The sequence below is a fragment of the Pteropus alecto genome, unplaced genomic scaffold (assembly GCF_000325575.1).
Source record: "Pteropus alecto unplaced genomic scaffold, ASM32557v1 scaffold75, whole genome shotgun sequence".
Lineage (NCBI taxonomy): Eukaryota > Metazoa > Chordata > Mammalia > Chiroptera > Pteropodidae > Pteropus > Pteropus alecto.
In genome coordinates, this window is record NW_006440638.1 from 18,935,993 (window position 1) to 18,960,078 (window position 24,086).

At 35.7% G+C, this 24,086-nt stretch overlaps 1 protein-coding gene, 1 non-coding gene and 2 pseudogenes across 7 annotated transcripts in view; 3 read left to right on the plus strand and 1 right to left on the minus strand.

Annotated features, from left to right (window-relative positions):
- The window catches only part of FHIT (fragile histidine triad), a 1,286,618-nt gene that overhangs the window by 716,059 nt on the left and 546,473 nt on the right, over positions 1–24,086 (plus strand). The window lies entirely within an intron of this gene.
- LOC112484491 lies at positions 10,606–10,736 on the minus strand. The gene has a single exon (XR_003048028.1). It is a non-coding gene; the product is annotated as a small nucleolar RNA SNORA31 (small nucleolar RNA).
- LOC112484341 lies at positions 22,075–22,193 on the plus strand (annotated as a pseudogene).
- Positions 22,275–22,393, plus strand: LOC112484342 (annotated as a pseudogene).

A 24,086-nucleotide genomic window follows, 5' to 3' on the forward strand; every position in this document is an offset into this window, starting at 1 on the left:
AACAATTTATTCCCTAGACAATTCACTGAAATGGAATATTCTTTGAATTCCTTTCAAAAAGTCCTCTGGGGGGACATAGAGGAACGTTAGCTATTTTATCCCAGGGAGCTGGCTACTGATTGAGAAAGAGGCCCTGGGTAATTGAAGCCATTTGTCTGGGAACTGAATGTCCAGGCAGGAATAGGACCTGACTTAATTGAAAAGAATTGATGGTACCTATTAAGAACACGAATCCTCCGAGAACGAAAATGAAAGGGCCAGTCCAGGGTCTACTAGCATTTAGCATTGTTAGGGAAGATTGAGTTCATGTTACAGAATAGTTCTCTGTTGATGAGGATCAGTGATAATAGACTTACACAAAAATCTTTCCTTTTCTTCTCCTTCAGTCTCCTCAGAGGGCAAATATAATGGGGCAAAGAAGAATCGCAAACTGAACCTATTATGTGGGTATTTTCACTTGGCATTTGTATAGCCTCAGCCTACATGAGTACTCAGCATGGTATAATAGTAAGAACATGAGATTGGGTGTCAGAGACTCAGCTGCCTATTAGCTGTGTAACCTTCAGTGAGTCCCTTAGTCTTTCTGATTTTGTCTCCAAGGGTTGCCGTATGATCACATGAGATATATGAAAAGTGCTTAGCCTATGGTATGTTAACTGAAGGTAGCCTTTACTCTTTTTTACAAAAATTCAGCTCTGTAGGGTTGTAGGGTTTCTTGAGGACTCTTTTTTGAAATGGAAATAATGCAAAGCAGTAGCCATTCGTTGGTAAGTAAATAGTTGCCATATTATTGTATATGTTTTACTTAAAAAACAAAACAAAACAAAAAAAACAGCATTTTGGTCATTAAGTAAAGGCAAATGATTTGTAAATACTAAGTACCCTTCAAAGAGGCATTAGCTTCTACGAATGTTGCATGCTGTGTGGACTAAACTGTTAATCACGTGTGGTTTATTGTTATGTATTTTTCATGAGAGGAGGAAAAGAGTTCCACAGTAATAGTGATTGAGAGGTAACTAAAGTTACTATGCATCCTAAGTTAAATCATTTAAAAATCCTTGAACAGGAATTGACTTTCTAAGCAACCATATTGTAATCATAGATCTTAAGAGCAAAGAATGATGTCAAATCTTTGGACATTTACACATGTTAGATATTTCGCTCTGCAAGAGATGACCTCCTAAGTTCTAAGGACAGAAGGGCTGTGTGACAGTAATGCATTCTTCTTTGGAAAGAACTAGATGAGAAATGAATTAGGTGTGAGGGAAGAAAACGTTATTACTTAACAGAAAAGTAAGTTGTTTTAATGAGTGATTAGGCTATTTAGGTGAGTTCAAATCAGTTATTTTAATGTATTTATATATACGTGGTTTTAAGATCTGTCTTCAAAAAGTAAACTGTGTTGGAATTTAAAACTCAGTAAACTACTGAACTATTGAAAAAATAACTTTCATTTTTCAAAGATTTATCATGTATTTTTTAAGTCAAATTATTAAAGAAAAATGTAACCTGTAAGCTTGTCTTTTATTTGCCTCCCATATGTTTTTTTAGTAAAGAAATCTTTATGTTGGATTTTAATTTCCCAAAAAGATCCCAGTTTCAGAGCTCTTAGTATTTCATGCTTTTGGTTAGAAATGTATGGTCCTCCAGGTTGCTAAATGGATTGCCAGTAACAGTTGATATAATGAGTAGAACCGAATAAATATATATAACACAGCAATATATTCATTTAATTATTTAGTGCTCATTTATTTTTATCTATTGAGTACCAAGTTTAGTGATAGATGTTGAGACTTGGCCATTTCTCATATGTGTACAATATAATGTGTTTCCAAAGTTGTAGATGTCTATAAAGTATGACAGAAGGAGCCTCTAATTCTGCCCATGGTGAGATCGCAAGAGGTTTGATTAGAAGAGCTGCCTTGAGAAGTCATAAAGAATAAGTAGAAATCCCCCAGCAGAAAGAATGGGAAAGCCTTCCACTTAGGAGTAGCATGGAGTGTGCAGGCACAGAGCTGTAGAAAAGCATGGAATGTTTGGAGACCAGAGGTGGTTTGGTGCTTCTAGACCAAAAGCATTCTTTTGAAGACTGTATCAGTTAGGATCTCAACAAGAAACAGACGGCACATTCAAATCAGGGTGGGTTGAAGAGTTTATTTAAAATGGTGCTATTTACAGAGTCGTGGACTGCTTGTAGGGGAACCACACAAAATGTATGAACTGGGATCTGGAACAGTGGAGCTGTTACCACTCCTAGACAGAAAGGGACAAGAGGCAAGAGCTGTCACAGAGACACAGAGGAGAGAGGTAGGGAGAGGAGCCCGGCTTGAGGGCCTTGACCTTTGGTCGAGGAAGCCAGATACAGGTGACCTCGGAGGGAGGAACCAGAGGAACAAATAGCCTAACCTACTTGCCTCCATTCAATCTCCTGCTTGGACTGTCTCCAGGAAAATAGTAAGCCTTTTTTCCTAGTCAGAGGGAATTTAGGATCTCCATCTATTTCTTTTGTATCATTTTCCCTGAAGACTTTTTTCTGTCATCTTCCTTGCTTCTCTAACCATCATCTACGTTTGGATAAACAGTATCTTTCCATTTTAATTCCTGGAGTCATCCAACACGAATAACTTGAAGAAGATTGCTGAGAGGCTGAGGTGCCTCCTGAGGCTTTTATCATTATCATAATTGTTGTTTAACTTCTGATTTGTCTAAAAAGATGTTGTTTTCTTTTCTTTTGTTTTTGTTTTGCTTGGGATTTCACTGGCATTTATAACAGGTTCATTAGACATTTTGTGTACCTTTACCTGTTTATTGCTCATCAGAACCTTTTGGGGAAGGCAATATGATCTGCATTTTATTTATGAAGAAACAGACTCCTGGAAGAGTTAAAACTGGACATACCATTGAATAGATAAGGTGTTCAACCTCATTCACTTAGGTGATAATATGTTCATGTAGGATATGCATGTCATTTGCTGCTCTGTCCCATGATTAATTTAACACTTAAATGCCAGATACTATGTAGATGGTGGGATAATAGAGATAAGGAAGGTCCTGTTCTTATCTTTGATGAGCACAAAGCTCACAACTGGTAGGGTCATTAATACTAGAAACAAACAAACAAAAAATATGGAAAGAGAGATTAATTTGATCTAAAAATGAGATTAAAATATTTTGTTGCTCCCCATCAAAAATTCAAACAGAAGATCTTTCATGTTTGCGTGTGTTCAACTTCCAAGTATTAAATTGCAATTTCAATCACAGATTAAGAGCACCTGTGTCAGTATATTTGTGCACAAGTTAGTTGAGATGTTTGTTGCATGGTGCTGCAGATCTTCAGCTGATCTGTGTCACTTGCATTAAGATTGGGGGGAGGGCATTTTTTTTTAAATGAGGTCTGGAATAGAATAGGCCTTTGGATTTGATTCTCCCATGAATGGATCCACGCGAGGTTAGGTATGAGGTGACATTAAAGCTCATCCCCTGCAAAAGGACTTATCCTCCTGTGCTGCTCTTTAGTTGTTATGAGAGTCAGGAGTTGTGATAAGAATGTTTATTTCAAAAGTAATACGTTCTATATTCACTGTCATTGAGGATTAAAACTCCCCTCTCCCACCCTTTCTTTCTTTGGCCAATAGAATGCTCATGTCTGTAATGTTGTGTTGCTTTTGCCATCTCTTATTTGCGTGATCCTCGAATCTCTACCTTCTTCAGTAGTTGCCTGAAGGAGCCCTTTGCCATTGCCATCATGTCTTCTGTGAAGAACTTGTCCTTTGTTTTCCCTGCATGATCGAAGCGGGTGTCTCTTTGTGACCTGGATAATTAGTTGGTCATGCATTTAACGCAGCTGTTACTCCATTTAACTTCCACGGAGTAGGGTTTTGGGAAGTGACCTTTGTGTATAAAATACAGTTATACTTTTTAGTTTTGCACCCTGGAAGAGGAGAACAGTGTCTTTCTACACTTTTTTGTCTGACAAATATCTCGTCTCTTGAAATGCTGTTCAGATATAGCATTATCTCTGTGCAGTTTTATCCTACACAATTAGTTTTTACATTTCTATCTTTTATTTGTAGCGTTATAATCTATCTGTTTACTTTGGCCCACTGGACTATCAAGGGACTAATTTATTTATTTTTGTATCTTCAGTAAATAGCATGAAACTCGATATTTTATGGATATCCAGTAACTCTTCATTGGATGAATTAATAACTGAATAGTAGGAAACGGGGAACCATTGTAGTACGCACTACAACCATCTTCTAAAAAGATATCCAGACAATGGGATGTTGGATGAATTGGTGAGGCGGTAATCAAAAAGGTCAGATGGATGGCCTGTGCAAAAGTTCAGACTTAGATTTGGGTTTTGGCTGACAAAATAGAGATAAAGAGGTGGAAATGAGTAGTTTTGTGGGATGTAATTTGACTGGCCATTCATTTTGAAGGTGAAAGATGAGGCAATGATCAATCAGACATTCCAGTCTTGGATCAATAGAGATGAGGAGGCCCTATTGAGAGACAGGGTAGTTGAGAAGCAAAGCTTATAAGAAGAAGTTGTGAATTTGGTTTTGGCCATGTTGATTTTGAAGTAAAGGATAAGCATCTTTTATGATGAAGGGAAGAAAAAAGAATGAATTTGCAGACCTACTTCTTATTGCTATTATTTATTTTTTGCCTATTTCATATAGTGGGTATTGTCCTCATTTTGTGAGTGCCCAAAATGAATCTCAGTGAGATTATGTCTTACCAAAGGTCAGAAAGAATTAAAACTTTGGGGCCCCCAGGCTCTAAAAACCTGAGTTTTTCTATGCTACCACAGTAACCTCCTATGACAAATTGATCACTTTCCGATTCAGGTTTGGTATCTAAACTGTTCATTACTGTCCCCAGTGTCTTTCCTCACATTGTCCCTCTGTTAGCATTCCTTCCCTTTTTGCCTTCAACCTCACTAAATTGCATTTGTCTGTTATGGGGCCAGCAAATTCTTACTTTCTCAAGAAGACCTTTCATGATTGCTTCTTGCCCCAACCCTTATTCATCCCTTAGATTCTCCTACTGTTTAGTATTTTGATTTATTTAGTTACAAAGTGATCATAAATATTTAGGCTGCAAAGTCTAATATATATCCCCAAAAGCCCAATATTCAAATGTAATTGAAGTGATAAATGCTAACATTGGGAAACTTTAAGATCTACACATTTGTATTCTTTGTCCAAGGCAATGATCTCTTTCCTCAGAGTGAAAGAGCTTTGAATGTCCAAGTGTTTGCATAATTGCTTTTCATCTCATTTTCTGCTAATTGCTTTAGAACATCTCTGTTACATCCTGCCTTTCCCATCACTGTTAGGTTTCATTGACCTTTAACAGAAAGGCAGCCCCTACCCTGAGGTATACAATTCCCTCACCTGGGATCTTTGCCTGTGATTCTGTTATACTTTAATGGAAGGCAACAACTGGCTCTGTGAAACTGGGCTTGTCTGGAGGATTCTGGAATTTTATAATCTATCGAGAAGATAAGGCCCAGGTGATAAACACCAGAACCTTCTGCTCTTGCCTCCTTGGTTAATGACAAATGATGTGTATGGATTGTTATGGTGAAGGGGGCACAGGCTGTCACAGATTTAGGAAAAGATATTTTGATACATAAAGCAATAATGTATTTGGGAAGTTACTTTTCTCAGTTTTGTCATCCAGGTATCATGAAATCAAGCCAGTCTACTTAGTTCTATGAAGTGGCAAAGTCTCTGCTATGTAATTTTCAACCTAGACTCATGGCGGGAGGCTTCTTGGTGCTGTGGTATAATCTATCTTATTTGGCCTGCACTTACTGAATACCTATTATGTGCCCAGTGCTGGGGAATCACTGATAGGACTCTGCCCCTGAGAAAGTGATCTTTTGTTTCATGTTCTGTAACTTGGACTGGTAGACTACAAACCTCTTAAGTGTAGCGGCTATCACAACTACATTTGACTTATGCAACACCTGTTAAAGACAAAAAAAATAGAGCCTGCTATATATTATTTATTATAATTTAATTTAAATCTTTCACCAGTTCAAAGAGTTACTATTATTCCATTTTATAGATGAGAACATTCATCTGTAAAACAGAGGATCAATTTCTCCAAATACCTAGAAGTAGTGAAGACCTGAGCCAAATTATAATCCACTTAATCTGGTTTGAGAGCCTATGCACTTGATTGCTGTGCCATAAATGCATAGAGCTGGCAGAGTAGTAAATGAGCCCCAGGCAGTATAGACCTGTCATGTTGTGCTTGTATTATTATTCTCTCCCACTTTACTTACTAATGTTTGTTGGCCTTTTTAAAAAAAAACTATTTCCTGAAATAGAGCTGATTTTTGTTTGTTAGAATACTGTGATCTTATCATTTTTATTCCTAAAGCTCACACTAATTTTCGCTCAGTTATTCTAATTTAATTTGATCTACTTCTTAAGAATATAGGGAATACCTGAGATCTCTGTAGCAAATGAGCAGAAGGAATAAAATGGTATTCTGCTTTCTTTTTCCTTCCTCACTCCTCTTTGATCTGATTATGGTCCATCCTTGGTTTCAATTAATGGCAAATCAACAGAACCTAGCAATGCCTAGTTAAGGAATGGAAATCCTTCGGCAAAATACATCTCCAATGTTAAGCTCTACAAATAGTGGACATTCTGAAAGGAAGCCCATGGTTATTCCTAAGTAAACAAACACACAAACAAATATGTTCTGTCTTTAGAATGTTTTAATTTGATTTAAATCAGAAACATTTGTTAGATGGCTATTATGTCCAGGATGCTGAAAGACACTGGGAGGTTTGTTAAAATGCAGATTGCTAAGCTCCATCTCGTTTTGATTCAGAAGGTCTGGGTTGTAGACCTATAATTTGTATTTCTCAGGTGTCTCCGAAGCTGCTCTTTCTGGATCACACTTTGAGAACCACTCATCTAGTAGGAGGTCAGTTCTCACATCTGAGCCACTATGACCAAGAGGCACAGAAGGCTAAAAGCACTCTGAAAAGGGGCAATCTTCCCCAAGGAAGCGTGATTCACTTTTGTGAAATCACCAACAGATCATAGTTCAAATGATCTTTTGCAATACAGTAAATTTGTATAACAATATGAAAACATATACTCCAGAGAATGATATACCCAAGTATAACATCCACAGAATATTATCATGGTGTGCTGACTTTTCTGGCTTTGTATCAACTGATACTTAAATAGTGTGTAAAACTTTGTTGATAAATGACCATGTAATATGTTGGGACCCATTAAACACGATCCTGGCTGAAGACCTGATCATCTGAAGCAGCCCCAATTTTTGTAATCAGTTGAGAATGCCTACAAAGTATTTTGGACAAATCAAAACATATTATCATGGACTAGTAGACCTAAAGGAAAGAAAACCAACTTCAGCCAGACCTTGACTGTGTTGTGTGACTCTCTTCCACAATGTGGGTCTTTGCCATATAGCTTCGTTTAAGATTTTCATTTCCTGAATTTGGGCTGCTTTCACCAGTTACTTGGGATTGATTTAGTACATGTAGAGCACCTGGCCGAGTTCCAGGCACACATGTAATGGCAAACATGTATTCTGTGCCTGAAGTGTTTGAGCCGAAACCTAAGAGAAGTCATTAAGGTACAAACTCTCTTTCCAAGTCTTAGTAAAGGTATTTTAGGATTTAAATCTTCTGATTTAAAGTCTTTGTCTTTCTGATATATGATCCTTGTGAACAAGCCCCTTTTGATTTTCTGTTCCTTAAGAGGGAATGGAACATTTTTGTCAGTCTCAAATGTCTGTTATTTTTTCTTTTTGGTAGCTTATTTTCTCCATTCTATCATATCCTCTGAACACTGTGAAATGGCATGATGGCTACCTATAATAGCTTTGTGTTTTACTGTGGTTATCATGTGGTTGAGAAAATTTAAAAACTGGCTTTGTCTTTTAAAAATTGGCTTGCCATCTTAAGTTCTTCTATTTTGTATGAAGGACATAAAGAATAAGCCTTCACAGCCTTCCTCATTGTTGATTTTGTTACTGCTAACGAACTTTGACATTGGGCAAGTAGAAAACGCAATTGAACTCACTCGATTTAACAGTGGAAGATGTGGTTGGCATGATCCTGGGAAACTTTCTGGAATATGTTTGTGCATGTATCAGAAAGCTTTGCTCTATAACCATTGCAGCATTATTAGGGACTGATGAAGCAGATCCCGTTTGTTGGTAAATACCTCTCACATATACACAATCTTAAATATATTGTCATAAATGTAGTGTAAAGTTATTTCACATTAATGTTTTGATTTCTTATAACTGTCAAGTTCTTTCAGTAGTACAGCATGAACTAACAGTGCTCTTCCATGGCACAATTATTTTCTGAACTCTAATCTCATTGATGGAAGCCATTTAAATTTACCGCTATGCTTCTTCAGTTTGGGTGTCAATTTGATAATAACACAGTGATTAACCAAAGGCATCTTAAGGATGACAGAGGTAAGGGACAATTTTCACTAAGTGAAAGTATGTAATTACCTACACTCTAAAAAAAGATTACAAACAACAGACAAAGGAGGTACACCTATGAATTACAACAAAGAGCTTCTGAATTGATGATTTATTTCAGTTGACATTTGTCTTTCTTGTCAGGATATGTTTTAAATTTTTTTTGGTGAAAGAATTGAAAGAAATGCCTGTTTGTATTTTCAAATAATTCATTCTACTTGTAGACAGCTGCTACTGATTGTTCTTTGCATGTCCATTGAGTTTTAAAATCTAGTTCACTTTGGCTTTAAACTTACTTTTTTAAATAGCATATTTAAATTTCATTTGACATACTAAAAAGTGTATGTAGCCTTTGGAGTTTTTAAAATCATTTAATGTCATTTTCTTGCTTTGTTTTTTTTCTTTTAATAAAGCCATCTGTTTAGTAAACATAGAAAATTGATTGATATGAAACCCAAAAAGTTCATAATGACAACTAAATAACAGATGACAAATTAGACAAGAACAAGTCATTAAGTTGGCCTATAAAAGGACAGCCATCTGCACCACTAAAACAATCTTCCTATTGATGACAGTAATAATTTTCTGACTCCGTGACAGCTAAGAATTTATAGAATAAAATGGAAAGCTTATAAATTGAGAAGTGAAACTTGATTTGGGGTAATTAGTGTAACCATTTTATTTCAGTGTTACATGACAAATGAATCAAGATTATAACAAAATCTTTGAGAACAAATAATCATTCTGTGTATACATGTGTGTTTCATCTGACACACAAAATGACTAATCTATCATTTTTTTTTTGGACTAAATTATTAACAAATGTAGAGAATCTAATTCATTGCAGATGAAAAAGATTTATGCTTCAAGATTCTTTAAAATCCTACTCTACAAATTAGTGACATATAATTAAAATATAAATTTAGTGCCCATGTTTAAGGATAAGCAATCACAGACCCCTAGGACTGAAAAGGACCATAGGGCCATCTGTCCTTACCTTGCCAATGCTGTCATCGAAGTTGAATCCATTTTAGGATCACTAACAAAATACTGGAAAATAACAAGGAATGATATATATTTTGTAGAGTTAAATAGAATCTTTCATAATAATGATATATGTTTTGTAGGGTTAAATAGAGTCAGGTACAAGCAGTTGGATATGGTTAATTTGAGAGAACCTATAGCTGTTGACATTTAAAAACCAAGTTGAATTAGTTGGTTTTAATTTAGAATTGTTTTTCATATTCTCTCAATGAGCTAATCCTCTCATTAATGCTAAATGACTTGAACCTTTGCTTTTTAATGTATAACTATTATTAGAATTGAATGTGGTAAAAGTGACTTAAATGGTATTGGATTCTTTTTCTGGTAACTATTGTTTCTCTGTTTCTTCACATTCTGTGTGGAAACACCTTAATGAATACTTATAGCATGAAAAGATATTGATATTTAATTGGCTTGGGGCTTTGTAGAGAATAGTCCTATGTCAGAACCTAAGGATTATTACTAAAACCGAGTCACTACTTAGCAGGGTATAGGAACTTTATGCCCCCCAATCCTGTGCTTTGGGTTTTTATCATTTTTATGTATCTGATTGTCCATACTCTATATGGATAAGAAAAGTTTAAAGTAAAAATATAAAGAAGAAAACAAGACCCTGATAAGTCTACCTTTCACAGATATCTACTAATACCATTTTAATATACATACATTTTTGCTAGGCATTTATGTATATTTTAAAAATAAAACAGTAATTATATTTAAAATAATGTTTGGTGCCTACTTCTTTTTCACTTAGTATATTGTGAGCATGTCACATATCCTTAAAACACTTTGTTATTCCTAATAGTTATTTACTGTATCATAAACTATATTCAATATTACCAATTCTTTTTTTTTTTTTCCAAAAAATCTTTGGCTGCCTTTAATTAGTTTTAACCCTAAAGCTTTTAAAAGTGGAATGGATCGGAAGGCAAGAATGTAGGGGACTAGTTTTCTAGCACTTCTTTTGTAAACTCATATTTTAGATTCTTCTTTGGAGTAAAACACACTCTTCAGCTGTTTACAAGATAATTTCTGAGGTGTTAAAACTCTGTGTTCCTCCATTGTATTCCCCCATTCAATCTTGGCTGCCAGTCAGACAGAAAGAAAGCACAGAGACCGTTTTTTCTTGCATCTGCACTGAGACCTTAGCAGCAGACAGTAACTGTTCCAGGTCTGTCAAATAGATGCGTATCAATTCTTTATTATAGGACATTTAGATTACCCCAGCCCATCATCATGATGGAAAAATTATGGTACATAAATCTCTGGGCGTGTGATTGTTTCCAAGAAGTAGGATAGTTAGGATAAATGTGTAAAATTTGTTAAAGCTTTTGTTGCATTATACCAAATTTCTCTCTAGAAAAGCTATTGGACCTAGCCTCACTATATGAATATTCATTTCTTCTCACACTTCTTAATGATTTTAAAAATCTTTGCAATTTTAATAGTGAATATGTCTCATTTCAATTTGAATTCTTGTTTATTAAGATTGCCGTTGTTTTTTTAAATTTGTTTTTCAGTTGCTCAAATATTTTTTCTTCTGCGAAGTGCCTTTTTGTTTCCTTTGCCCATCTCATTTATAAAGTTTAGTTTACAAATTAATAATAACAACTAAATTCCTTTTCGTGTTAAAGCTCTTACGTTTGCAGGATGTCATGCTAGTGAGATGAAAAAGCTCACTTCTATTTTGTTTAATTAAAGCTGTTATGCCAGGCAGTATTCATGCTTAATAACTTATTTCTAAATTGACTGGACCAAGAGTACTTCAGACTTAGACTCACTAGCAAGAGGTGGCATAGAAAATGTCTGCTACTAATGTGTGGGTCCCGTGGACTTTGGGGTAAGGTGAAAAACTCTCTCTGGCAGTTTTCAGTCTTAGGCCTTTTGAATAGACTTTTTTTTTTTTCAATCAAGTATTTAACTTGCAGTATACATTGGATAGTTCATAATAATTGTACAAGCAATTAATTTTTTACTGACCACACCTGGGCATCTGGAAAGAAAAAAGAGAGAGAGAACCACATCTTGGTTTATTTGATATGTAGGAGATGATGGATGGGGTGAGTAGAGAAAGAGAGAGGATTCAAATTCTTAGTGGATGTGAATTTTCATCGTATTTCAGATGGAGCAGGTAAAATCCCTGAAGGAGTCATAGCAAGAGTGATGGAATAAGATTAAGATCACCTGAAAGTTTTTTCACGAGGAATGATTTTAAGTGTATCATGTTAAACCATTGAAATAAACACGAAGAACTGGCCTCTGTATAAATCAAAGTTATTCAACTGAAAATTAAGACTATCTGGCAAACCATCTGTTATGTTTTATGGAATTGATCTCCAAGACAGATGTGAGTAGAGGACTGAATCTCCCTCATGAAGTCGTAGAGCCAGTCCAACCACACACAGGGAGCTCCCTTGCTTCCTGGTATCTGATGAAAGTAGCTGACGAGGAACCTCAGAAGAAATGCTCTCAGAAAAGCATCATTCTTTATATTTGATGTGAGTTAATAACATTGATATATTGCTTGAAGCAAGATATGAGAAAAATTAACTTCTGGGTATAGTGGGTACCTATGATTTTTTTTTTCAATTCAACATGTGTTAGGTTGTAAAATTCTTTGTTTCCTATCATTCTGCATGAATCTTTTACCCTTGAAGGTCCTGCCTCAGGCTTCCTGCTAACAGATTTAGTGTTTCAAATCTCTCAGCATATTTCACCCACATTTTCCAAGCTTATTGTTGCCTCATTTTAAAGTGCTTCTCTTAGCTTTTATATAGCCTTGGGTAATAGCATTTATTTATTTACTCTTCACTTATTATTTATTGAGCACCTACTATGGGCCAGAAACTTCCTGCATGCTGGAAATACAAAAAAGAAACTCATGGTTCCTGATCTCAAATAGCAATTTGAGTAGGTATGACAATCACATGAAGAGATAATTATAATACAAGCAAAGAAGTAAAATGTTTGATGTCGCATAGGTTATTAGGGAAGCAGTATTTATCAAGGAAGGCTTCTTGGAGTAAGGGCTACCTAGTTAAATCTTTAGGAGTCATAAGGGTTAGCCAGAGCTAGGACTGAGAAGTAAAGAAAATGCATAGTTTCTGCAGGGGTCTATAAATGATTTTGTTGTGTTAAAAATAAGTTATGAGCAGGGGATGAGAAAAATGACTTATCTGTTTCCTTGCCAACTGTAGGTACTATTAAATTCCCTAGATTTCAAATGACCCAGGGAAGAGTAGTAGTATGAGAATTTTAAAGGATTTTTTGTCTTGCTCTCTTCACATCATTTTGTTGTTATCAGCTTATTACAGGTAATATCAGCTCATCCATTGCTTTTAACTGTAGTGATAACAAATACTTATGTAACTTTGAAGGATGATGGATGATAAAAACTGCTTCTCCACAGTCCCTATGTCCCTGACCTTGATCTTCTCTACCCTGTTGCACACATCATTGGACAAAATTCTGTGTCAAAGAAAATACCACCTTTCTCTTTTTCTGCAGTTAGACCAGACCTATCTTCCTGTCGTGCTGAGGAAATGTACAACAGAGCGACTCAGTATGGGTCTGCTGCTGGATAAAGAGCTTGCATCAGAATGTAATTGAAAGCATTGCTTCCTTCATTGAGAAAGTCTTACTGTGAAAACTAAACATCAGCCAAACTAAATAATGTGCCTAGTGAGGTAGTTGATTTACATTTTGGGGCAAACTCCTTGTATTATTTTATTATTACTATATAATGAATTATGCAAAATTTAGTGGTGTAAAACAAGACACATTTATCATCTCAGTTTATGTGGGTCAGAAGTTCAGGAATGTCTTAGATGGGTTCTCTGCTTCAGAGTTATATCAGTTTGTAATCTGGGTTTCTCTTGGGGCTGTGGTCTCATCAGCCACGGGATTAGCAAAGGATTCACTTTAAACTCCTTCAGGTTATTGACAGAATTCATTTCCCTGTGGCTGTAGGATTCAGAGCAGCTTGCTTTTTCAAAGCCAGAGTCTTATATAACATAATCATAGAAGTAACATATCACTTTTGCATGTTCTATTGGTTAAAATCAAGTCACAGTTTCTTCCTTCACACAGGAGGGATTATACAAGGTCATGAATGCCAACAGGCAGGATCATGGATGTTACCTGTCCACAACACTTCTTGTCTCTTCTGGGGCCAAGAATAAATAGATTGAAGAGAGTGGCAATATTCATGGACCATACCTGAAGTAGCACTATTAGTGTAATATAATAAAGGATAAGGAAGAGGAAGAGATAACTCTGTTTCCTTTTAGCTTCTTTAATCAGGAACAAAGATGACATCATTTTGAGGGGAGTACAGATGTTTTATTTGTTCTACATGATGATTTTTTTTAAAAAAATTGTGACATCACATAAAATTTTGGAGCTAATAAGTAAAAATTTTTATTTGTGGTTCCATTAAAAAAAAAAAAATAGAACACTCTAGTAGCTTGGGACCCTCTACCTTCCTGCCGGGAAAAATTGGCCAGGGCTTAGTAGAAGAAACCCACATTTTTTAGTTGGGTTTACTGAAATTTCTACTGCTCAGAAACTCAGTGTACAAATACCCTGTAATCAGGCCCCCTCTGCTAATTTACTCTACCTGACCAAGCTTCTTCTGGCATTTAAGAGACATCCTGAGGACCTTTGGCTACTCAGTCCCAATGGGCATTGCTATTGTTACTGTGGTCCTTGATCCTTTTACCCCTGCTGTAGGTTTGGAATTATATACTGTAACTATCTATTAATTTTATATTTATAGAATGTAATCGTTACTTACAGCATTTTTAGCAGGTGACCACATCAATACCGACTTTCTCTGGCTGTCTTTCAGAATGATGGTTTCCAGTGCCTTAGTTTTAGCTGCTGCAGCCGCGTAAATAGAATGAATCAGGAAATTGTAAATACTTGAGAAAACAGATGTCAACATAACCAGGTCTTATCCTCAGTGAGCTGACAACCTTGAAGGGAATATGTGACATTAGGCATAAATATAGCAGTAATATATGATTTACAACGCTTTACCTATAATTTAGCAATTGAATTTGCATATATATACACACATATGCATATCTGTTATTTCTTTACAAAACATTATCCAAGTTGTGATAAAGTTTTTAAAAAATTGATCTTTGAATAGTGTTATGCTTTCTATCAAAAAGCTGCATTTGCTGAAGTCCTTGGTTTATGAATAAACTGTTTATATCCAGAAAGATCTTTTTATTTTTGGATTTAGTATAACCCCAGGAAAAGTTAGATGTGATGAATCCCTTAAAATATAGTTATTTATCAGTTCATATTTTTAAAATAGTATTAAACCCCTTAATTGTGGGGGCTGTTAGTGTTTTGTCTTTTAGGGAAGCATTCCAAAAGCCATTTAAAAATCCATATTTGTTATATTTGTCCAGATGGTAAGTATTAAGATATGACTATTTTCTTGTGTATAATGCACTCTTCCTGTCTATCTTGCAAAATCTGTAAATAACTTGAGATCAGAGAGTATTCTTAATACTAGAACAAAGACTGACAGTTAGAACTTGTGTGTTGAAGTTAGCTGGTAATGTTTTGTTGAATTAGCTTCCAATACTTAAAAACTGAGACTGCATAGAAGTCTCCTAATTTACCTTGTCTCCTTAAAAATAGGTAATGAATAATGGTTTATTAATTATTTTAAAAAAACACAGCATTAGTTTGACTTTATGAAATCTGGCTCCTCTATTGAGAAGGTCAAACAACAAAACCCGTGCGCAAGTATGTTGGATGTCAAGTAGCGCCACACTGCAATGGAGTTTATTGCTCATACATGTGGAGTCAGCTGGGGCTACCTAGGCAACACTGTTGAACTTGGCTATGTTCACTCACATGTCTGGGGTGGGGTGGCTGGCTGTGGGATGATCTGGGTTCACCTAGGCTGTCCTTGTCTAGAGTGACTCAGCTTCGCTTCAGGTATTTTATTCTCCAGCAGGCTAGCTAAGGGATGTTCTCATGCTGATAGCGATGGGGGAGAGCACAAAGAGAAATACACAAATGCTTTTCAAGGCTATTTCTGGGTCACATTTGCTAATATTCCATTGACAAAATCAAGTCACATGCTGAGTCATGTGTCTATGGGTAAGGTAGAATGCATAGTGGGAGGTCACTGCAGAATCACCTAGGGTCATCCTTGCGGTCCACCACAAGTGCTACACTCTCGGTGCCCATGACTTATTTCAAAATCCTACGTATATGTATACTGTGTGTGTGTGTGTATTAGACCTTCTTTGCCTGTTTTAGAACTATATAACTAAGCCTTTTCAAAAACAAAGTGAATAAATAACTGTAATCCTCTTTTTCTTGAGTGGTTTTTAGTGCACGTGTTAGTTTTCCTTGTGAAAAAAATACAAAATGAATCTTTATGAAATCCTTGATTTTAATATAGACTCTATGACCTTAGTGTAAATTCGACACTATTTTGTGTGAAAAGCTTTCAACGTCATTGGAAATATAAAACTGTATATTATTTTGCTTCAATGTGGAATTACTGTGTAAAAAAAAAAAAAAAATCAAGCAAGCAACAGTAATTAGCAGCCTAACCTAAAAACTCTTGGTTAAGTAATTGTGTTGTTCATTTACTTATTCATTTGTAGAACAAACATTTTCAGCCCTTAGGTATAAAGAATAAGGACTTTATAGAACTTTGTATTTTGAATGCAAGTGTATAAATAGACACATGTTTTCTTGGTGTAGTTTCTGTCTTAGCAGGATTATTCATTTTGCTAATTCATTAACATTTTCTTAGTCAGATTTGGGGCAAATAACACAAAAATGTGTACAAAAAATAGCAGTAATCCGAAAATAGGATTGAATATTTTAAATTTTGCTTCAAACAAGAGAATCATCTTAGGGCTACAGACAATTTTTTCTTCTTAAGACACACTTAAAAAAATACCTACAGCCCTTTACATCCACAATAAATGTTGATGTGAAAGTGTTACAGTTTTGTTTTTGTAAATTGCATAAGTAATCGCCGCCTCCCCACGCTCCCGCCCTCACTTGCTAAGTTGATGCTTCCCTTTTTAATGGCTGTAATATATTTGTAAACATGTTTCTTAACTTACTTGAAAACATGTTGGTTCCATCTCATTTCTTTGCAGACAGCTTACTGTCTGTTGAATCTTTAGCTTCTTTTTTTCTAATGACTCCTTTGAAATATTATTTTAATGAACCTATGAAACACATCATTGTATTCTTTATGTTGTGGTTGGACTGCTAATGAGACTCATCCATTAAGCAAATGGCTTTGTAGGCAATACAAATGTAATAAATAAAGTTAGTCTGTTCTTTACTACTTTTCTGCTGATGGGCATACCTCATGCTGAGAAGGTAATGTTTCATGACCAAACAGTTCAGTTGGTAGGCAGATTGGGAATCTTTGCATTAAAAAAAATTAAAGAATATCATAAAAGCATATATGCAACACCCACTATTTTTATTAAATTGTAGGATAATGTATTTCTGGTATAAGCATTATATTCCAACATGGTATGCCTTATAAAGGAAATTAAGTATTCATGTGATCAATAGAAGTAAAAAAATAATGCTTCTCCGTAGAAGGAAAAAACCCTTCATTTTTTTTTTTTTTTTTTTATTTTTTTTTTTTTTTTTTTTTTTTTTTTTTAAGAAAGCAATACCTCTGCCATGGATTGCATTGAAAAACTAAATTCAGGTCCTTTCAATTTGACCTCATTATGGGCTTTGATTTTCTGCCTTATCAAAAGGAGATACAGGTGTCAAAAATGATCTAGCCACCTTGTTTCAGTACAATCTAGTTGCAACCACCAATTCTACCTTGGAATCCCAAGTTTCATTATTTTTGGGAAAATATTATAAGAATTTACTCAATATTCAGTTGGCAAAAGCTATAATAATAATAATTATTATTTTTACATAGGTAATTGGATAGTTTTGTAGGTTTGCTGTTCTGATCAGTAGAAACAACAGGATAACACTGCCAACTGGTTATTTCTCTACTGCTGTGATGGGTAGCATAGCCTGGCTGAGCTCACAGAATTTCTAGGTCTCCACAACTGTGAAGGATACCAGCCTCTAAGAATAAATATATTAATTGATGAACATTTTCTGGGGCCCTCTCAAAAAATTCACTGTGGGTTTGGGCACAGACAAAGGCAAATGTTGGCAGAGAACAGGCATATCTTCTCTAGCCAGGACTTTCTCTGTTGCTTTAAACCCATTGTTCTAGGGGCTGATTTGGTGGAAATGAAATACGAAAGGAAAAAGGAGGTAAGATCAAGCTTTACATAGCAACAAAACTAAAAAAATTGCCCTCAGTTTTGGAAACAATTTCCCTATAAGAAGTTACTGATGCAACTTCAAGAAACAAATGATACATTAAAAAAGTTGATACAGTACATTTATATGTTGTAACATTTGTGAAATCAGGTCTCATAGCTGATAGCATGTCATAGTTTTTAAGAAGGTATATTTTTTTAAACTACATAAAGTAATGGTAGGTCTTACTATCGATGTCATCTAAGATTTAGTAAATTACTGTAGTTTGGGATTTTATTGTTTCATTCCTAGTAAAGTATCTGTAATGGAAGGTAAAGGTAGTGTTACTGTCTTTAAAACAAAGAACTGCTTTCATGGATCTGACAAAAGGAGCAATTTATTCTCAAGCTTGATTTCATAGATCATCTAGGCACCTGCTCTAGTCTACTGTTCTAGTCTACAAGCTTTGGTCTCCCTTGCTTGCCTCCCTGAAATCTTAATGATTTATCTTTATGAGCTTGAAAAGGAGAGTTCCCACATGTGTCCATGCCACCACAGATGCTCAGTCCTCATTCTAATCTGAAAACTGTGTGATCGTAGATATTTAACAATAGCCTGAATAGGTAAAGAGTCATACTTTTGGCCATGTGATTCCCTGACAGTAAGTCGTGGACCAGAATGGTCAATAGTTATTCTGCCATCTTTAATTGATTCATTAGGGTGACCGGTGTACTGTGTGGCACTCATTGCGAGGCATGCCCAGCCTCAGCAGGAGAGTCCACCATGAGCCATAGTGATGCCTGTCATGAACACAGACTGGATGTTGGGGATGGAAACATCACATTTATGTCATCTCTCCTACACACCCTCAGTCCTTTGTCCATCACCAGTTCTGAGATGAATAATTTAAAATTTACGAAGTAAGTAGGTAAAGGTTAGAACACTCTTGATCTTAAATAAAGCACAATATTTTTAAAAAATCCACCGTAAAACAATTTACAGTGTTCACATAAAGGAAATGTCCTAATAATATTGTCTTAAATATTATCTAGGATATGCTTCAAAATAATTTCTCAAGTGTTAGTAGAGGTATAAATGATTCATTTAACCATTCTCTGTACATTTAAAATTTTTTACATTAAAATCAAATCTTGAAATGGAGACTCTCATACTTTAGTTAATAAAGTTCTTTGAACTGGATGATGGACTGATTTTGATAACAGCTTCCAAAGAGTGTTAGAATGAGGTTTTAATGCGGCTCATTTTTTAATTAGAAGAAATCTTGAAAGATACTTATGAATCTAGCACAATCTTTATTAACTTCACTGAAACAGCCACAGCAAAAATCAACATGTTTTTTTTATTAATAAGGTTGGGAAAATCTCTAAAGTTAAGCCTTTTGCTATTTCCGTAGTTTCTCCTCACTTTTGTTAATTTTTACCTTTTATAGCCTCATAAACTAGGATAGCTTGAAATAATTTCAAGATTGTAAACATATCACCAAAGATACAGACTTATGGAATTCGTTCTGTTGTGCTGCCATAGGTGGCTTTCTCAGTCTGTTTATGACATGAGGTAAGGCTCTTCAATTAAACTAGGAAGAAAATAGATGCAAAGTACAAATATTTCTATGCATTAGTGGCTTAATGTTTATTCTTCTTAATTGCTATTCATATTGACTTTGTTAAACACATTTCAGTCTGCTTACTTAAGTTTTTATTATTTGTCCCCAAAAACACCTATGTTGAAAACAGTAAAAATGTAAATGCAGTCTAGTGAATAGAGACATGCTAGTAGTTTCCAACAAAATGCCTCCCATAAGTAAAAAAAGAGAAAAACACACTTACTTCACCAAGGACCTTTTTGAAATGATGATTAATTGCTTTTTAAAGGAATTATTCTAGAGATATGCTAAGCTACTCAGCAGTAATTTAAAGTTGGCAACCTGTTAACCGTCTCCCGTCTGCTCCATTGAGGTCAGCCAGCTTCTCTTGGATAACTGTACTCGGAGAGTTTGAAAGCAAAGTGCAAAATGCCATCCTTAAAATTGGAGCTGTCACATTAAATTATGTCACATCTGATGACAGGTCACAAGAGAAAGTGATACATGACTTTATAAACACGAGTCACCAAAAGCACACTCATTGGAATTCTGGTTGTCCACCATTGTTAGGCCAGAAGTTATTTTTTGTCAAAAATTAACAGAATCCAGGGCTTTTAAAGGGGATCTTAAAATAGAAAAGGAAGTTTTTCTATTGTGGACAGTTCTATCTAATGTGGATTAAAATGCGGATGGAGGAAAGAAAGAGAATCACCTATAAATAGTGATAACAGTCTCACTAATTTTAAATTACAGTCTAGCCCAGCATTAAAAATGAAAATATTGTTAATTAGGCTACAGAAGGTATTATGACAAATGATGTTGAGAAATTTGGGGTGATATTAGTAACGTATCTGGGGAAGCACAGGGAGGTGACATTTAGAATAATTAATGCTCCACCTTTCTCCACCATATCTTACATATACTTGTTCCAAGTAAAATATAATCCAACAATGGAATTGATGGTTTGAGCTGTAGCTATACAGCTCTTCCTATTCCTTTTTATGGCATGCTGCCTTCTGTAATTGTACCTTAGACTGCTAGGGAATGTGTCCATTTTAATCAGCTTTATGATTAGACAAGTCCTCTGCCCCATCCTTCTGTCCTACCCCCAACCCCTGTTCCCCATACTTACAAAATTGCAGGCAACTTTCAGTATCTCAATAGATAAAAGTAAAAATCTCCTCTTGAAATGTTAGTGTTGGTGTACTAGGTAGCTCACACATAGCAATTTATGCTATTATTCTATAGTTATTTCAGTATATTAAATTACATTTTAAAAGATTGTATAGAAGATATAATTTGTTACAAAAACTAAGATATGCAAAAATAATACCATTTTCTATAACGTAATTTCTATATCAAATATCCATTCTATCAGGCTGCTGGGAAGAAATGATATTTTAGGGATTCTATTTTCCTTTCTCCTCTGGGTTGTATTCATCTTCTCGGGATAAGGCAGGATCCCATCTGGTCGCCAATGTCACCTGTCCACTCTAGCATCCACGAAGACATCCATTGTCCTGCACAGTCCTCTCTGTGCAGTCGTGGCATCACTTGAAACTCACATGTCGTTGGTGTCTGCAGAATGTCTGGGTCACAAGGTTTCTGCATGTCCATGACACTCTTTGGGCACAGGGCTCTTTCTCTTGCTTTCATTCCATGTTGAAGCACCAACAACTTTGGGTGGGAATGTTATATGCATAAAATCCTAAAAGGGGAAGGCCAAAAGAAGAGTCATATCCTTCTCATGGGGTTCTCCCTGCGGATGGAGCGGAGCAGATTTTGCTTCTACTCTTGGATTTCCTGAAGCCAGCTGAGGTTTTAGCCATCTTCCGTGCTCAGCTAGGGTAGCAGGGAGGTCGGCACCTGTTATCCTCGCTTTCTTTATATACTTTTCCCTACTTCCAGTCCAAGTTGCCTGGGTGGAGAGAGTTGTGGTTAGGGTTGGGGGAGGAAGAAACCAGTTTCTTGATCATGGAGTTTTCTTGTATTTTTGCTTTTTATTTTTGGTAACCCAATTTATTTCCTCAAGTTCTAGATATTGATACTCATAAACCAGAGAGACCTTTCATCTTTGTCACATTCCTTCCCAGAAGACATGAATACACAGTAGTCCAGCTATCCAGATAGGAAGTAAAACAAATGAAGACAGAAGAATCTGGGGTGTAGGGGTGGGTTGGGGGTAGTGCTTATGGTGGTGTAACTACTAGTTGATATCGAAAACAAACTTCTGCCTCTCATTTTTTATTTAGAGGATTTCAGTCTTGTCTTCATTTGAGAAGACAATATAGCAGAGTGCAACAAATATCAGAGTTGGAATATACTAATATAAGTTTGAATTTAGGCTCTACTGTTTATTCACTCTGGGCATGTAATGTAACTTTTCTGTGCCAAAATTAGCTATAAAATCGGGGTGACGATGAATTACTTGTGAAATTTGAGTGAAGGATCTAAATCCTGTCATATTAATGACAGAATTTGCTTTAAAAGCCAACAAATATGAGATGACTATCATTACAAGTAATAACAAGTGTTGGAGAGGTTGTGGAGAAAAAGGAACCCTCATACACAGCTAGTGGGAATGCAAATAGATACAACCAGTATGGAAAACAGTATAGAGGTTCCTTAAAAAACTAAGAATTGTCTATGGCCATGCCACCCTGAACAAGCCCAATCCCATCTGATCTCGGAAGCTAAGCAGGGTCGGGCCCGGTTAGTACTTGGATGGGAGACCACCTAGGAAGACTGCGTGCCGTAGGTGTAAAAACCAAACAAACAGATAAAACAAAACAAAAAACAACAAACAAAAACAGTATCGAGGTTCCTTAAAAAACTAAGAATTGTCTATGGCCATGCCACCCTGAACAAGCCCAATCCCATCTGATCTCGGAAGCTAAGCAGGGTCGGGCCCGGTTAGTACTTGGATGGGAGACCACCTAGGAAGACTGCGTGCCGTAGGTGTAAAAACCAAACAAACAGATAAAACAAAACAAAAAACAACAAACAAAACTAAGAATTGAATTACCATATGATCCAGCAATCCAAACAAACAGATGAAACAAAACAAAAAACAACAAACAAACAAAACTAAGAATTGAATTGCCATATGATCCAGCAATTTCTATTCTGAATATTTACCCAAAAAAAGCTGAAAATATATATCCACAAAGATGTATGCACCCCGATGTTCATAGCGGCATTATTCATGGTGGCCAGCGCACAGAAGCAACCAAAGTGTCCTCCAATAGATGATTGGATGAAGAAGATGTGGTACATAAATACAATGGAGTATTATTCAGCCATAAGAAAATATGAAGTGCTGCCTTTTGTGACAACATGGATGGATCTTGAGTAATCATGCCAAGTGAAATAAGTCAGATGGAAAAAGTTGAAAACCATATGATATCACTCATATGTGGAATATAAAACTGAAAGCAACAAACATGACAAGCAGACTCATGGGCACAGACAGTGAATTAGTGGTTAGCAGAGGGAAGGAGGGAAGGGGAGAAGGGGGAAGGTAAGTGGGGGAAAAAGCGGTCAAATATTTGGTGACCAAAGGAAATCTAACTCTAGGTGGTGAACACACAATGCAATATATGTATTACTATTGAATGATACACTTGAAACTTATTTGATTTTGTTAATGCCACCCCCAATACTTTTTAATTAAAAAAAAATCAACTTAAAAAATAAATACAAGCCAACAAATGTGAGCTTATTTCCAATTTTCTATCAAATCTATTCTTCATTTATAATTATTCTCTATAATTTTCAAATTTTACTGCCCTCAGGCAATATTTTATCTCCTTTGAATCTCAGTTAAATTTTTGATTTCTCATTCAAAGCCAAAATCTTGTCAGTCTCAAAGTTCTTCTGTGTTCCATGTTAATTTTAACTATTTGTGTTTAGTTTGAGGGAAGAGGGCAGCTCAGAATTTTATAGGATTATGTAAAGCATCTTGCTGTTTATCAGAAGAAAAGGATACTCTGTCTATTTAAAGAATAAAAAAGGCTTCACAATAATGAGAATGCACTTAATGCCATGAAACTATACACTTAAAAATGGTTAAAATGATCAATTTGGTGCTATGTATATTTTATCATAATAAAAAATTTAAAAAAAAAATGCAGCATGGAGTACCCAAACATAAGATGTTCATAAAGTGGGACTCTCAGGCACTCTATTCTACCTACCAGATTAGAATGCCTTTACAATCATGCCAGTGATAAGATCTCTGCTATGCAAAGAGCTGTCTCTGCCCTTTAACTTTTGCTCATGCGATTGTTCTTTCAATGATTGCAGACAGGGCACCAACCCAGGTATTCTGAGCCATTTCCTTGGCAGCTCGACACATAGCCTTTGCCTACCTCTCACTAAAATATCCGTGGAGATACAGAAAGAAAGAATGATTATCACAACACCCATAACGAAGATAGAAGTCATCCTAATTCTAGAATTTGGGAAAGAACGATACTATTTATAAAGCAAAAAGAACTGGCTGGAGACATCTTTTCAGACACAAGCACACAACATTTCCTACCTTCAATCTATGAAAAAGATGTCTTGAGAAAAAGGTCGAGGTGGTGGGAAGGGTAAGGGGGTGCGGTGTGGGGAATGGAATGGAGTAGAAATATATGACTTGTTACTTTCA